The sequence below is a fragment of the Rana temporaria genome, chromosome 2 (genome assembly GCF_905171775.1).
Source record: "Rana temporaria chromosome 2, aRanTem1.1, whole genome shotgun sequence".
NCBI lineage: Eukaryota > Metazoa > Chordata > Amphibia > Anura > Ranidae > Rana > Rana temporaria.
Window position 1 is genome coordinate 3,247,633 of NC_053490.1, and position 14,736 is coordinate 3,262,368.

The 14,736-nt window shown below is 43.1% G+C and overlaps 1 protein-coding gene and 2 pseudogenes across 2 annotated transcripts in view; 2 read left to right on the top strand and 1 right to left on the bottom strand.

The window, feature by feature from the left end:
- Positions 1-14,736, top strand: part of LOC120928403 (zinc finger protein 300-like) — a 1,021,177-nt gene that overhangs the window by 675,289 nt on the left and 331,152 nt on the right. The window lies entirely within an intron of this gene.
- The window catches only part of LOC120928420, a 399,135-nt pseudogene that overhangs the window by 143,895 nt on the left and 240,504 nt on the right, over positions 1-14,736 (bottom strand).
- LOC120928419 overlaps positions 1-14,736 on the top strand; it is a 304,228-nt pseudogene that overhangs the window by 81,647 nt on the left and 207,845 nt on the right.

Consider the following 14,736-nt stretch of genomic DNA (forward strand, 5'->3'; position numbering starts at 1 on the left):
TTACACATTCAGTTATCAGACTTCCTGCTGTTGGTCTTATGTTTGGATTGTCTTCTGATATTTACTGCCCTGCTGTAAAAGGTGTAAATGATCGGCCACATGTTTCCTGTAGTAGCAGGGACTACAGACTCATATTAGGATGGGTACCTACCCAAGGGGTCACCTTTTTGAATTTGAAGGAAACGTTTTATAAATTCCATTAATGACACCGACAAGGGGAGTCTCACTTACTTTGCTAACAATAGGAGAGCCAATCACAGGCCAGTAACATTTCATAGTTTCTCAATGTAATTGCAGAATGTTTAATCCCCATTGGTCCGATGGATTCCTAGTCCTTCCAGATAACATTTCCTTCTTGTGTGAAAGGAGCCCCCTAAAATGTCTTCCCTTCAATCCCACCCATAGCTGTACTTTAGGTTATGTTGCCCCCCCCCCCCCCCCCATATCTGTAAGGGAAAGCCTCAATTTCTCACAATACTCCCCTGGCCTTCCAGTGAGAAGAAACATTTTCTCTGGAGTGGATATGTTTTATGCAGTGAGCCCTTCATAGACGGGATGGGGATCTAAGTCATCTAAGAGAAGTAAGATGAACCCGTGTACTGGAGTCATGGATCAGATAACCAATGACACCATTGATGGTAGAGCAGAGCTGACAGCAGAAGTGTCTCCATCATCTAAGGTGGTGTCACAGAACTGCATGGCTGATGACTATCTCTCGGAAGATCAAGGTGGAGTCTACAAACTGGTGTCACATAGAGAGTGTTGTCCATTTATTTTGTATCATGAGGATCTCAGAAGATCTACACAAGGTAAAGGAGATTCAACAGGCACCCGGGTGGGAGGAAGTGGGGTCCATTTTCTTGGAGGGGTTGAATTGGAACTTGGTTGAGTAATATGGTTGAAAAATTTTCGTAGGAGGAGAAACTAACTCAAAAGAAATCCTGAAGTGTCTTACCACGTCCCAGTTGGAATTGTGTACATAGGGAATGTCCCAGGGATAATACGGGTAAGAGAAAAACAGGATGTTAAGAAAGATACAGAAAAGTAAAAAAAATATATCGTTTTATTCCATGTAGAAAATTTCAGAAATTCAAAACATTTTATAAAACAGTAAAGCAGGCCATACACGGTCGAAGTTCGAAAAAAAATATTTTCAAAATCAGAAAGTTTTTTTTTTGTGATCCGATGATGCCATTATTGATTTTCAAAATTCGGCCGACCAAACCTTCATGTTGCCGGGAATTTTTGTTTCTCTCCAGAAATATTCTTTTCTTGCACATGCGCATTTTTTTTCTATTACATTTCTCGCACGATTCTCCCATCATTGATCAGAAAATCGTTTGTTGCTGCAGCCCACTAACGGTGCGAAATTCATACGAAAATTCTTTCGAAATTCGAACCGTGTATGGCCGCCTTTAATGGAACAAAGACCTAGAAACACATCTGCTACTAATTGGTCAACACACTGCACTTCTAATCATCATATGAAAGAAGAGCTGTGGTTAATCCATGACCAACATGTTTCGGATAACGCCTGAAAAGATTTCTGTCTTTCCTTCTTCTTAGGGTAAATGTGTGTAATATGGTGGCTTTTCTTCTTAAACCATTATATTCTACTAACGTTTTGATCATTTTATACATTGCTGTTGTTGCTTCTATCACTGCCAGAGTGGATTTTGCTTTTTTTTATTTTAATGATTTAAATTCCTCAAATTTAGTTTTATTTTACATTTTCTGGAAGCAGAGACCCTTGAGAATAAAATGCTGGTAGTTGCCATTTTTTTTATCTAACAGGATATTAGCGTAGATTTTTATCAAATGCATATGTTCCACAATATATTACCCAATTTCTTTGGTGAAATATAAAAGATGAGGTGTGTGTCTTGTATATCGATACCAAACATGTTAAGCTTTAAAAATTGGATGGACTTGGCGACAAACTTCAGTACCAAAAATTGCCCGTAGGTGACGCTTTAAAATCCTTTCATTTTGTGTGAATTTTTATTTACAGTGTGTTAGTTTATTTATTTATTTTACTTTTTTCACTGAACTTTATGACTGTCACATAGGGGGTTGATAGTGTTGCATGTGATAGAATATTGCTGATCACAGGTCCTCTTTAAATAGACATCAGTTGTCTTTTAGACTCCTAATGTCACCCCTGGACCCCAAAAAAGACAGTCAAGCACAGATCATGCTTGATCAGCTCCTTCTCTGGCCACAGGAACCGGGGAATGACAGTGCTGAACCCAGAAATGACATAATCTCACACCTTCCATGTTCATTCACTGAAGAGGAGATCAGAGATCGGATGTTTGCTGATCTTCTGCTCTCACAGCTGACACCCACCATGTCTGTCTTGGGCTTGCAGGAGGTGAAGCTGAGCCCGGTATACATGGCTGGGGAGGGGGGAGTACCTTCAGTGCGGCTAAATCACTTCCACCAGAAAGCGGACAGTTGGTGTAACAAATGTAGACAACCCCCCTGGTACTATAGATATAAGCCCGGGCTGCTGCTGATGTAAACCTTCCATTGGCCGGACTGAAAGGGTTCCACTAATGTACATCTGCCAAATCTGTATCTGAGGAGACCATAGAAGCAGCATTAGAAAGAAATGTGAGCATGGCTTCAGTCAGGCGATGGTCCTGGTGGTCTTGGTCTTGTTCTCCTTCAGGTCCTCTAACCTTGTAGATGGTGACATGGACTTGTTGGGTGGGAATGAGAAGGAGGGGCTCTGGGTTCTCTTTTCTCTTGTACCCAATCAGCTTGTTATGGATAAAAGATTAAAGTGTCTTCTGGGAATTTACAGGGATTTGGATGTTTAGAGGGTTCCATAAGTGGGCGGGGCTGGTATTAATGAGAGGCGTGTCATATTTTAATCAGTTTCTTAGCATAGATGATATAAATGGTATAAATATATCCTTGAAATGTAAACAATCGATCTCTTTTCTTCTGTTGTTAAAGTGTCACATATATATGATTAATAAAGTTGGATTCTATTCTCACCGCACAATAGCGTGGTCTGGGTTCTTCTACAACATCCCCCCAAAAATGTAATCTTCCAGTTGTAGGAGTCTGGTGGAATGGGTGACAAGCTGATTGTATGTCTTAGGTCCCTTGTACATGGGGGGTCCGGCCCCTGTGTGTGCAATGCTGGCGTTATAATACACCTGGTGGGCACAGGTACAGCGTGTGATTACTATGCCTCAGTTTATGAATGGATGGGATCCTCTCTGCAGAGACTTCTATTCATTCCTATGTATTGCAGCTGAGCCTGCAGAGAAAGGGAAGGAACTCCGTCTTCAGTCACTTTCTATGTCTCAAATAAGAGACATTCGAGGTCTGATTAGATCCCAGATATCTCTCCAAAGCCCCCCTCCCAAAAAATGTAAAAATAAAATAAAATGATACTTGTGCAAAAAAATAAAATAAGACTCATAGTAAAGGTTGATGTAGACATGCTTCTGATCTCCCTTCTCTCTGAAGTCCGAGGTTACACTCCAGAGGATCCTGACAGGTGATGAAGAAGAGATCCGATGTCTCCTCACCGCTTGTTTATAACACTTTTTTTTCAACAAATGCATCCAATCACACAGTTGCGGGGTGTTTGCAGCGCTTCCCCATTGATTTGAATGTGTAGCGTTCGGCGGGCGACATTGCTGCAAGTCGGGACAACTTTGTCACGAGTGCAAAAGCACCACGGCCCCATCATGTAAACATCTCCGTCCACTGCCCATTGCAGCTTAAGGGGACCTGGTTGGCAGGCGGGAGAAACGCAGCTCAACTGGTCATTCCCCATGCAAGTCTAAACAAAGCCTAAGGCCTCGTTCATGTGGGACATACTACTTGGCGTGTTTAGCTGCAGAGGGGTGCACAGGTGTTCTGTACATCCCCATGCAGCCAGTCCCATTCATGTCAATTGGGACACAGAAGCTGCCCGGGAATGTGCAGGTGGAATCCAGGATCCAGATGCTCTTTCTGCCTCAAGATAAGATGGAGAAGGTATCAGGGGCAGTCTCTGCACTGATTGGCCTTGCAGAGTGCTCCAGGAGGCACATCATTAGAGGGCTCGGATTAATGACGGTATGTATACCGCTGTGACATATGCACAGCTTGACTCCAAGGAGCTTCAGTTCTTCCTGCTCTCCTCCCTGAAAGGGAAGGTGTCCCCCTCCCCATCTGGAGATCTTACGGGCCCAAAGGCCAGGGATTTTGTTTCCGGGGGCAGCTTCTTCCAACTGTAGAGAACACCTGGCCATAAGGCAGGCCCTAGGGGAGTTCAAGGGCAGCAGTAAAGAAGTCAAGATCCTCTCAGACAATGCTACGATGGTGGCGTACATAAACCACCAGGGGGTACCAGGTCCCAAAGCCTCTTGAGTCTGACCCTGGAGATCCTGGGGTGGAAGGAAGTCAGACTGCTCTCCATGTAAGTGGTCCATATAAAGCAGGGATCCTCAAACTACGGCCCTCCAGCTGTTGTAGAACTACACATCCCATGAGGCATTGTAACACACTGACATTCACAGACATGACTGGGCATGATGGGAATTGTAGTTCCTGAACAACTGCCGTAGTTTGAAGACCCTTGATATAAAGGTTCCCACCAGAGTAGAGGCAGACTTCCTCAGCTGGCAACCCATCCATCAAGAAGGGGGAGTTAAACGGTGAGATGTTTTTCTATCCGAGTGCAATTTTTGATACGAGCTTGGAGACTTGGCTTTCACTAAATCATTCCGGGGAATTCAAAATGTCACCTTGATGGAGGCTAGCGTGATAGTTATCACCAGATGGTACTTCACTCCCTCCAGGCTGGCGGCCATGTTCCCTAATGTAGATCCCTTTTGCTTTAGAGGTTGTCAGCTTAGGGGCACCATGGCCCACATTTGGTGGGAATGCCCCAGAATCCGTACATTCTGGAGACTTATTTTTAACATGATCCACAGGGTGACCGGATGCCAAATTCCAAGGTCCCCCGAAGTCGCCTTATTGAATGCTCAAATCCCAAAGCTTCCTAGATCCACACAAAGGCTAATCCACTTAATTTTTTTTGGCACCGAAATTTCTATCGCCAAATCTTGGAAACAGCCCAAACCATTCTTGTCAACTGTTAAAAGAAACATTTAGTGGATTATGACTCAAGAAAAATTATCCAGCATACTGGACGATACCTCTGTGATGTTCCACAAGATTTGGGATCCCTGGGCTGAATATGTCGGTATTTTCCGTATCCCCGTATCCGCACCGCAGCTACACGAAACTTAGCCCATGACTAGGCACTCTGCTTTCCCTTGCTCCCTCACCCCTGTCCCATCCTCCTTTTCCCTCTCTTTTCCTACTTCCTATCCTCTTTAACTATCCCTGCCTGTTTATGTTCTTGTAGTACCCTACATAAGTGATTGTTGTGGCGTTACCACTTCCATGACATTGAGGGGAATTCCTTATGTGATCTTTACAACACTATAGTTTATTTACCCTTATCCACGGGGAATGTCTATAACCGGGTTGGGACCTGGGGGCTGCGAGGGGGCCTTGCCTTTAGCACAGCATGATCCCTAGTGGGGTGCGGAGGGTGGGGGGACCCTTGTTGTTCTGGGGTCCGGGTCTGGTCTTCACGGGGACAAAGCCTCACATCAGTGGGTTCCTCAGTACATTCCTCTCGACCTGTTTATTTGAATGTTACAGTTTCTAGGGATATCACGTCCTTATCGAGTTTTATGGTTACCTTTTCTTGATTGCATTGTTTATAGAGTTGATGGGAATGCTCCCCCAGTTTTAATGTATTACCTGACGCATATGTATTATCTGTACGTGCATCTTATATTCAATAAAAATCTATTGAAAGTAAAAGGGTGACTTAGGGTCAGATTTGTCCGCTGCAACGTCGCTGTCCTGCTTAAAATAAATAAATTAAAAAAAAACGCTGATCCCCGTCATTACTAATAAAAAAAAAGTCCCTAAATCTTACCCCTACTTTGTAGACGCTATTAGCCAGATTCACGTAGTTTGGCGTATGTTTAAGCCGGCGTAGCACAGCTCATTTGCACTATGCCAACGTAAAATAGTGAGGCAAGTACAGTATTCACAAAGCACTTGCTCCGTAAGTTACGTTGGCGTAGCGCAAATGGGCGGGTGTAACCCCGCCTAATTCAAAGTAGGCATGTAGTGGGCGGGCTACATTTAAATTAACTGTGACCCCATGTAAATGAAGGCCATTCGTACGGCGCATGCGCGCTTATGCTCAGAATCACGTCGCAAATACTCAATGCTTTCGACGTGAACTTCACCTACGCCCAGCCTCATTCACGTACGCTTACGCAAACGACGTAAAATACGACGGCTGTTCCGTCGTCCATACCTTGCATGGGCTGCGCCATCTTTTTGGTGGTTTATCTTTACGCCGGCGTATGTCTTACGTAAACGGCGTATCTTACTGTGACGGGCGTACGTACGTTCGTGAATTGGCGTATCTTGCTCATTTACATATTTGACGCGTAAATCCACGTACACGCCCCTAGCGGCCAGCATAAATATGCACATAAGATACGACGGCGTAGGAGACTTACGCCGCTCGTATCGTGGCAGAATTTATGCGCAACCGATTCTATGAATCAGGCGCATAGATATGAAAGCGGCCATTCGGACTTACAATGTCGTATCTGGAGATACGCCGTCGTAAGTCTTTAAGAATCTGGGCCTATAACTTTTGCGCAAACCAATCAATATACGCTTATTGGAAATGTTTTTACCAAAAATATGAAGAAGAATGCGTATTGTTTTTTTACATTTATTATTGGATTTATTATAGCAGAAAGTAAAGACATTTTTTATATAAAAAACACACTGTAAATAAAAGAAAAACACACAAAACAAATGTTAAAGCCCCCAGTTCCCACATACATGCACATCATGCAAATGGCAGCTTCAGGTGCGGTTATGTAGGAAAACAACAATCACACCACACATATCGCTGCACACACCAGAGGGAGAGGAATGACTCTAGGGACATCATTCATGGAGAACTTCTTATGCCGCGTACACACCACCGCTTTTCATGACGAGAAAAATAAAACATTTTTTAATTGGTCGTTAAAAACGTTTGTGTGCAGGCTCCAGAGCATTTTTCTAGTCGAGAAAAATGGGCATTAAAAATTTAGAACATGCTCTATTTTTTCTCGTCGTGAAAAACAGTCGTGTGTAGGATTTAACGACGGGGGAAAAAATGCACATGCTCAGAAGCAAGTTATGAGATGGGAAATTAGCATAATCAGCCCAAAGGGTGGTGCCATTCGAATGGAACTTCCCCTTTATAGTGCCGTCATCCGTGTTGTACTTCACCGCGCTTTGCTCGAGCATTTTGTATCACGATCGTGTGTATGCAAGGCAGGCTTGAGAGGAATCACGTCGAGAAAAACTTTTTTTTTTTCCATGACATGAAAAACGGTCGTGTGTACGCGGCATTAAACTGATGATCTGGAAAGACTTTTAAAAGCGTCACCTATGGGCAATTTTTGGTACTGAAGTTTGTCACCATTTCACAAGATATATCTGGCCAAGAAATTGGGTAATATATTGTTTTTGTGTGACCTTAAATTACCTTAAATGTATTTTTACAGAAAACATGCATTTGATAAACAGCTGCGCTAATATCCTGTGACATAAAAAAAAAGCAAATACCACCATTGTATTCTCTAGGGTCTCTGTTTTCACAAAATAAACAATGTTTGGGGGTTTTAAATAATCATCTGGCCTAAAATGTGAATTTATCCATGTGCATAAAAAGACAAAAACAACTCTGACAGTGAAAGAAACAACATCAGCAATGTATAAAAGTATTATGAAAACTATAGTAACAACTAATGGCTTAAGAAGAAAACCCACCATATTACTCAACCGAGTTCCAACTCAACCCCTCCAAGAAAATGGACCCCACTTCCTCCCACCCAGGTGCCGATTGGATCTCCTTTACCTTGTGTAGATATCTCCTTCTGAGATCCTCATGATATAAAACAAATGTACAACACTCTCTATGTGACACCAGTGCCACATAGAATGTCAGGGACCACCATGTCAGGGACCACCATGTCAGGGACCACCATGTCAGGGACCACCATGTCAGGGACCACCAGTGCAGAGCGGGATTATTATCAGTTATTACTTGTATATACACAGCAGGGATCTCCCGCGGTGTCTGATATTGTTATATGAGAATGCTGAGCGCTGATGCCCCGCCCCCACTATTATGATTGACAGCGCACTGTTCTTATAACTTCGGGGGTGGGACATCAGCATTGGTGATCTTGTATACTATACCTGACACAGTGTGACATCCCTGCTGTGTCATACAATTACTGATGATAATCCCGCTCTGCACAGAGATAGCAGGCGGGGGCGGGGGTGGTGCAGGGGGGGCGGGAATAGAGTGAAGGGGGATGGAGTGGAGGTGAAGTGGAGGGGGGGTGACTGGCAGGAGCAGAGGAGGGAGGATAGAGGAGAAGGAGGGCACCTCCTCCATGGGCGGCACAGACCGGGGGCTGTGAGACCCCCTCCGCCCACAACATGTCTGCTTCCTTCTGCTCGGCTTTCAGAGGACTACAAGGGGGCGTGTCAGACCGCTGGCTGAGCTCAGGAGAGGGAAAGCAGCCAGCGGACTTACAAATAGGAAGTCAGCAGGCAATAAAGTTTTTTCAGCAAGTTCAGCAGCCTATTACAGAGGAACTACAGAGCTCAGAAGAACATGGATGGCAAAGTGGGTGAATGTAGGAGATCAGCAACAAGGACATGGAAACAAAATTTGGCCGGAGTTCTGCTTTAAGGTTTAAACCACCATATGAATGAAAACTGACAGTTGTAAGAACCCCCGGCAGTGTTATATGGTGTTTCCCATCCCCCTCCAACTGCTATTTTTGACAAATAGCTTGGCCTTCTACAGGAAGTGGAAGAAAACAGATCTACTGGGAGGGTCAACAGGTAATAAAAATGTTACAAGGGGAAACTCGGAAAAACAAAAACATCTACGCGAATAACAGATTGCACCATTTATGGAATTAGTTACACTTTAGTGCCAACATCATAACATTTCCAGGATAAGAAGTGTTCTTTACAAACTTTACCCCAAAAAGAGATCTGTCCAATCAGAGTCATTAAAGTGAACCCCATTCAGAGGAATTTCAGCCTCCTAGTGAAAGTATGAGTACTGTTGAATGAATCCCATAAACAGCAGCAACTCAGTGTTGGACGTCCTACACCAGCTTGGGAAGTTGCTTTCTCACTGAACAGAGACTTCTCCCTGGCTGGTGTCCCAACTACAGACCTGCCTGTAAAGCTGTCATCTATGAGAGGAGATGAAACATGGAAAGGAAGCATTGATGGTGAAGAGGGAGGTGGGACATGTAATGGGAGGTGTGGACAAGGTGGGCTTAGCTGGGGCCCTCAAGCCTGGCTGATGAAGTATCAACAGTCAGAAGAATTTGGAATGAGCTTTCATAATTTGGAAGGTTCGGCAAGATGCCACTTGACCACTAGTCTTTGTACGGCGGCAGTGTTGGTCATGTATTAGCTCAGGATCTGTCAATGAAGAAAACATTTGGGATCACAGCTCAGTTAGTGAATGATGAAATACATTACATGTTCAGACAAAGCTCCATGAAAAAAAGGTAAACATGAGAATAACGATGAAAACAATTCAGTCATGGGCGCTTATCTAAAAAAAAAGAAAATGTCAAAAGGTAAAATATTTGCAGGCCTTCTAAGTGTGTGTCTGATGGAGACAAGAACTAAACTCAAATAGCTAGATTCAGGTAGAGATAGGTCGGTGTATCAGTAGATACGCCGACCTAACTCGGAATCTGCACTGTCCTAAGTTTAAGTGTATTCTCAAACTGAGATACACTTAAACCTATCTAAGATACGACGGCTTGCGCCGTAGTATCTTAGGGTGCAATATTTAGGCTGGCCGCTAGGTGGCACTTCCATTGCGGTCGGTGTAGAATATGTAAATAGATACGCCTATTCACAAACGTATGCCCGGCCGACGCAGTACAGATACGCCGTTTACGTAACGCATTTTCAGGCGTAAAGTTATTCCATCAAATAGCTGGAATAGTAATGTTAAGTATGGCCGTCGTTCCCGCGCTGAAATTCGAAAATTTTACGTCGCTTGCGTAAGTCGTCCGTGAATAGGGATTTACGTCATTTACGTCCACGTCGAAACCAATAGGCCCGTGCGGCGTACGTTGCCGCAATGCACACTGGGATATGTAGGCAGACGGCACATGCGCCGTTCCAAAAAAATTTCAATCACGTCAGGTCAAACCAAATTAACATTAAACACGCCCCCTCAGCCAATTTTGAATTAGGCTCCCTTACGCCCGCCCGCTTTAGGCAATGCCGCCGCAACTTAGCAGGCAAGTACTTTGTGAATCATGTACTTACCTCGCTAACTTACGGCGGCGTAGTGTAAACACGATACACTACGCCGCCGCAAAGTTAGGACACCCTTTCTGAATCCAGCTAAAAGCCTCCAATCATTTCTTTCCAGTTTGCTCACAAATTTGTGTTACTTTTTTTGAGAAGCATTTTATCTTTTCACTTCTTTCCTAGCTTGTGGGATAACATTGGGGCTGTGAAACTAATGGGATGCCCACAACTCCTTTGATACCCCTTATTTCAGAGTTTCCTCTCTGCAGCTGAAGCTTGTAAATCCTCTGGTGATAGATGATGCCGACATTAATGTAAAAGCTTTGTCACATTCAGCGCATTAAAATGGCTTCTCTCCAGTGTGAATCCTCTGGTGTCTGATAAGGTGTGACGTCTGTGTAAAAGCTTTGCCACATTCAGAACATTGATATGGTTTCTCTTCAGTGTGAATCCTCTGGTGTGTCATAAGGTGTGACTTACGTGTAAAAGCTTTGCCACATTCAGAACACTGATATGGTTTCTCTTCAGTGTGAATCCTCTGGTGTGTCATAAGGGTTGACTTCTGTGTAAAAGCTTTGCCACATTCAGAACACTGATATGGTTTATCTTCAGTGTGAATCCTCTGGTGTGTCATAAGGTGTGTCTTACGTGTAAAAGCTTTGCCACATTCAGAACACTGATATGGTTTCTCTTCAGTGTGAATCCTCTGGTGTGTCATAATGTGCGACTTCTGTGTAAAAGCTTTGCCACATTCAGAACATGGATATGGTTTCTCTCCAGTGTGAATCCTCTGGTGTATGATAATCTGTGACTTACATGTAAAAGCTTTGTCACATTCAGAACACTGATATGACTTCACTCCATTATAAACCTTCTGGTGTGTGATACGTTTTGCCTCCATTGTAAATCTTTATTGCATTCCAAACAAGAAATATCTTCTGAAATGACTCCTCTTATATATACATGGGTTGGACTTTACTGTAAAGCCATTGTCACTTCCAGAACACTGAAATGACTTCTCTCCTGTTGTCCTCTGAGGCGGGATCGATGTTGAAGAGATTCAGAACAACATTTAGAACACGGATATGACTTGTGTCCTGTGTGAATCCTCCAGTGAATTGTGATAAAGACTTTCAGTCACTTCAGACACCCATATGGCTTCACTTCCCATGTGACTTTGTTGTATTGATGAAGTCCAACATGATAGAAAACTTGGTTCCTCAATCCACCTGTACAGAAAAAATAAAAAATAAAAGTCAGAATTCTATAAAGTTATTATAAAGAATAAAGTTGTTTTCTTTTATAACATTCATTATTAAATGTATCTAATATATAGAAACAATATATACAATATTATTTTACTGAGGACAATATATTATTCCCATTGGCTGATAAAATGTACATTTTATTACAATTTCCAGCGGGAGAATCTCATTCAGAGAAATGTGCTGCATAGTGACGGAGGAATGTTCTTGGGTTCAGATTTGTGGGGACTTCAGGCAAGCCGTCTAAAGATCCAAAAAATTGCAGAAATTAAATGCAAACCTCATTGAAATCAATAGGAGGCAAATCTTGAAAATCAATTCTCTGTATTTTCAAAGCGATTAATTATTCCTAATGATCTTCCTCGCCCTTCAGAGATGTGGTGAGATCTTCCTTTCCTTTGATCTCAGTAACCCTGGAAATCCACAGAGACATTTCAGTGGGATAGAAGATCTCACCACGTTTATAAGGTGAATGAGTAGTGATATTTTCTATAAAGCTTTAGAAAGGAGGGTCATGTGTAGAAGAAAAGCTGAAGAGTCATCTCTCAGGTGTATTCTGGGTAGATGTTTGGTAAGTCTTTAAATTTCCCTCCACAAAGGGAATAGCAGATATATATATACACTCCACTCTAAAAAAGTTCTGGAGCTTTTTTGGGGCGATTGTTGCACATAGGGCAGCCCAGTCAAATGAATGGTCTACCCTATGCGTTACGAGTGAGTGCGGCTTGACACCTGAGTGACTCCATCCACTCCCTCCTATGTTCTTCTTTAAAGCTGGCCATACACTATGTAATCTGTACAATGTCATTTAGATGTCCCATCATCAGGTTGTATAGTGTATGGTGATAATTACAGAACCCAGGACACACTTCTCCTGATTACAATATTACAGCTCTATCCACATTGGCTGTTATCTGATCGCTCACCTCCTGCACACTCTGCCAAATGAATGATCTATAGCTGTGTATTTAGTGAGAACAGTGATTACTGATTGCATAGAAAAAAGATGCACCTGATGAGGTGGGTGGAAGGGGGAGGGTAGATGGTGCAGGGTGTGTCCAGGAAGTAAAGGAGAAGTGATTATCCACTTAAGGACCAAGCTTCTTTCTGAGATTTGGTGTTTTTATTAGAAAATCAATTAGAACCCCCAAACATTATAAAAAAATAAATAAAAAATTCTAACACCCTAGAGAATAAAATGGCGGTCATTGCAATACTTTATGTCACACCTTATTTGCACAGCGGTCTTACAAGCGCACTTTTTTGGGGAAAAAAATATATTTTTTTAATTAAAAAATAAGACAACAGTAAAGTTAGCCCATTGTTTGTATAATGTGAAAGATAATATTACGCCGAGTAAATTGATACCCAACATGTCACGCTTCAAAATTGCGCCCGCTTGTGGAATGGCGACAAACGTTTACCCTTAAAAATCTCCATAGGCAACGTTTAAAAAATTGTACGGGTTGCATCTTTTGAGTTACAGAGGAGGTCTAGGACTAGAATTATTGCTCTCGCTCTAACGATCGCGGCGATACCTCACATGTGTGGTTTGAATACCGTTTTCATATGCGGGCGCTGCTCACGTATGCGTTCGCTTCATCACACACGCTCGGCGGGACGGGGCGCGTTTAATTTTTATCTTTTATTTTACCTTTTATTTTTTACACTGTTCTTTAAAAAAAAAAAGTGTCACTTTTATTCCTATTACAAGGAATGTAAATATCCCTTTGTAAGGCATTAGCTCGGTAGCGGGGGGGTGTGACCCCCTGGATGGGATCACTACACACTGAACGATACAGAGAAACAGCCGAAGACGGATGAAAACAAAGATTTTGGTTTATTCTTCCATCTTGCTGGAAACAAGTGCAAGCATCCAAACAGCATAAATAAAATCATGCTGTTTGCACAAGGATTTTTAGACGTCTTGCCTAAAGTCCCCACAAATCTGAACCCAAGAACATTCCTCCGTCACTATGCAGCACATTTCTCTGAATGAGATTCTCCCGCTGGAAATTGTAATAAAATGTACATTTATCAGCCAATGGGAATCATATATTGTCCTCAGTAAAATAATATTGTATATATTGTTTCTATATATTAGATACATTTAATAATGAATGTTATAAAAGAAAACAAACCAATCACGTGCAAAGAAATAAAACACATGGGGCCAGATTCATGTACAATGGCGCATCTTTGGACCGGCGTAGTGCATCTTTTTTACACTACGCCGGACCAGCGTGGAGAGGCAGGTAGGGTATTCACAAAGCACTTGTGCCTAACTTTGCACCGGCCTAACTTAATTTCCTCGGCGTAAGTGGAAGTGGGTGTGACCTTATGCAAATGATGTTCTGAACGTGGAGCAGTGATTTACGCCCGGCGTATCTTGAACGGAGCATGCTCAGTACGTTCGTTCCCTTCTGAGCATGCTCACAACTATGCCGGCCCAACTTACAGAGATGCACCGGCCCAACTTACGCCCAGCCGATGCAAATGTACATCCAGTTTTATCCCCCCCCCAGGGAAGGTACATTTGCTGTGAGATGGCTACTCCCGTTCCCCACAGGCAGAGGAGGAAAAAAAACTTTAACACCCAGGAGATGTCAGCCCTCATAACAGCAATGGAGACTTATGACCAGGGCCGCCATCAGGGGGGTACAGGCAGTACACCTGTAAGGGACCCGGGGGTCCCCAGGGGCCCAGATGGGAACCCCCCCTCTTTTTTTTTTTTTTTATATTTTTTTTTTTATATATTTGTAATTATATTTTTTTGATGGACAAGAAGGCCTGGCTTGCAGTCTCCGCTCTAATTCATTTCAAAGGTGTTCTATCGAGTTGAGGTCAGGACTCTGTGCAGGCCAGTCAAGTTCCTCCACCCCAAACTTGCTCATCCATGTCTTTATGGACCTTGCTTTGTGCACTGGTGAGCAGTCATGTTGGAACAGGAAGGGGCCGTCCCCAAACTCCTCCCACAAAGTTGGGAGCATGAAATTGTCCAAAATGTCTTGGTATGCCGACGCCCTAAAAGTTTCCTTCACTGGAACTAAGGGGC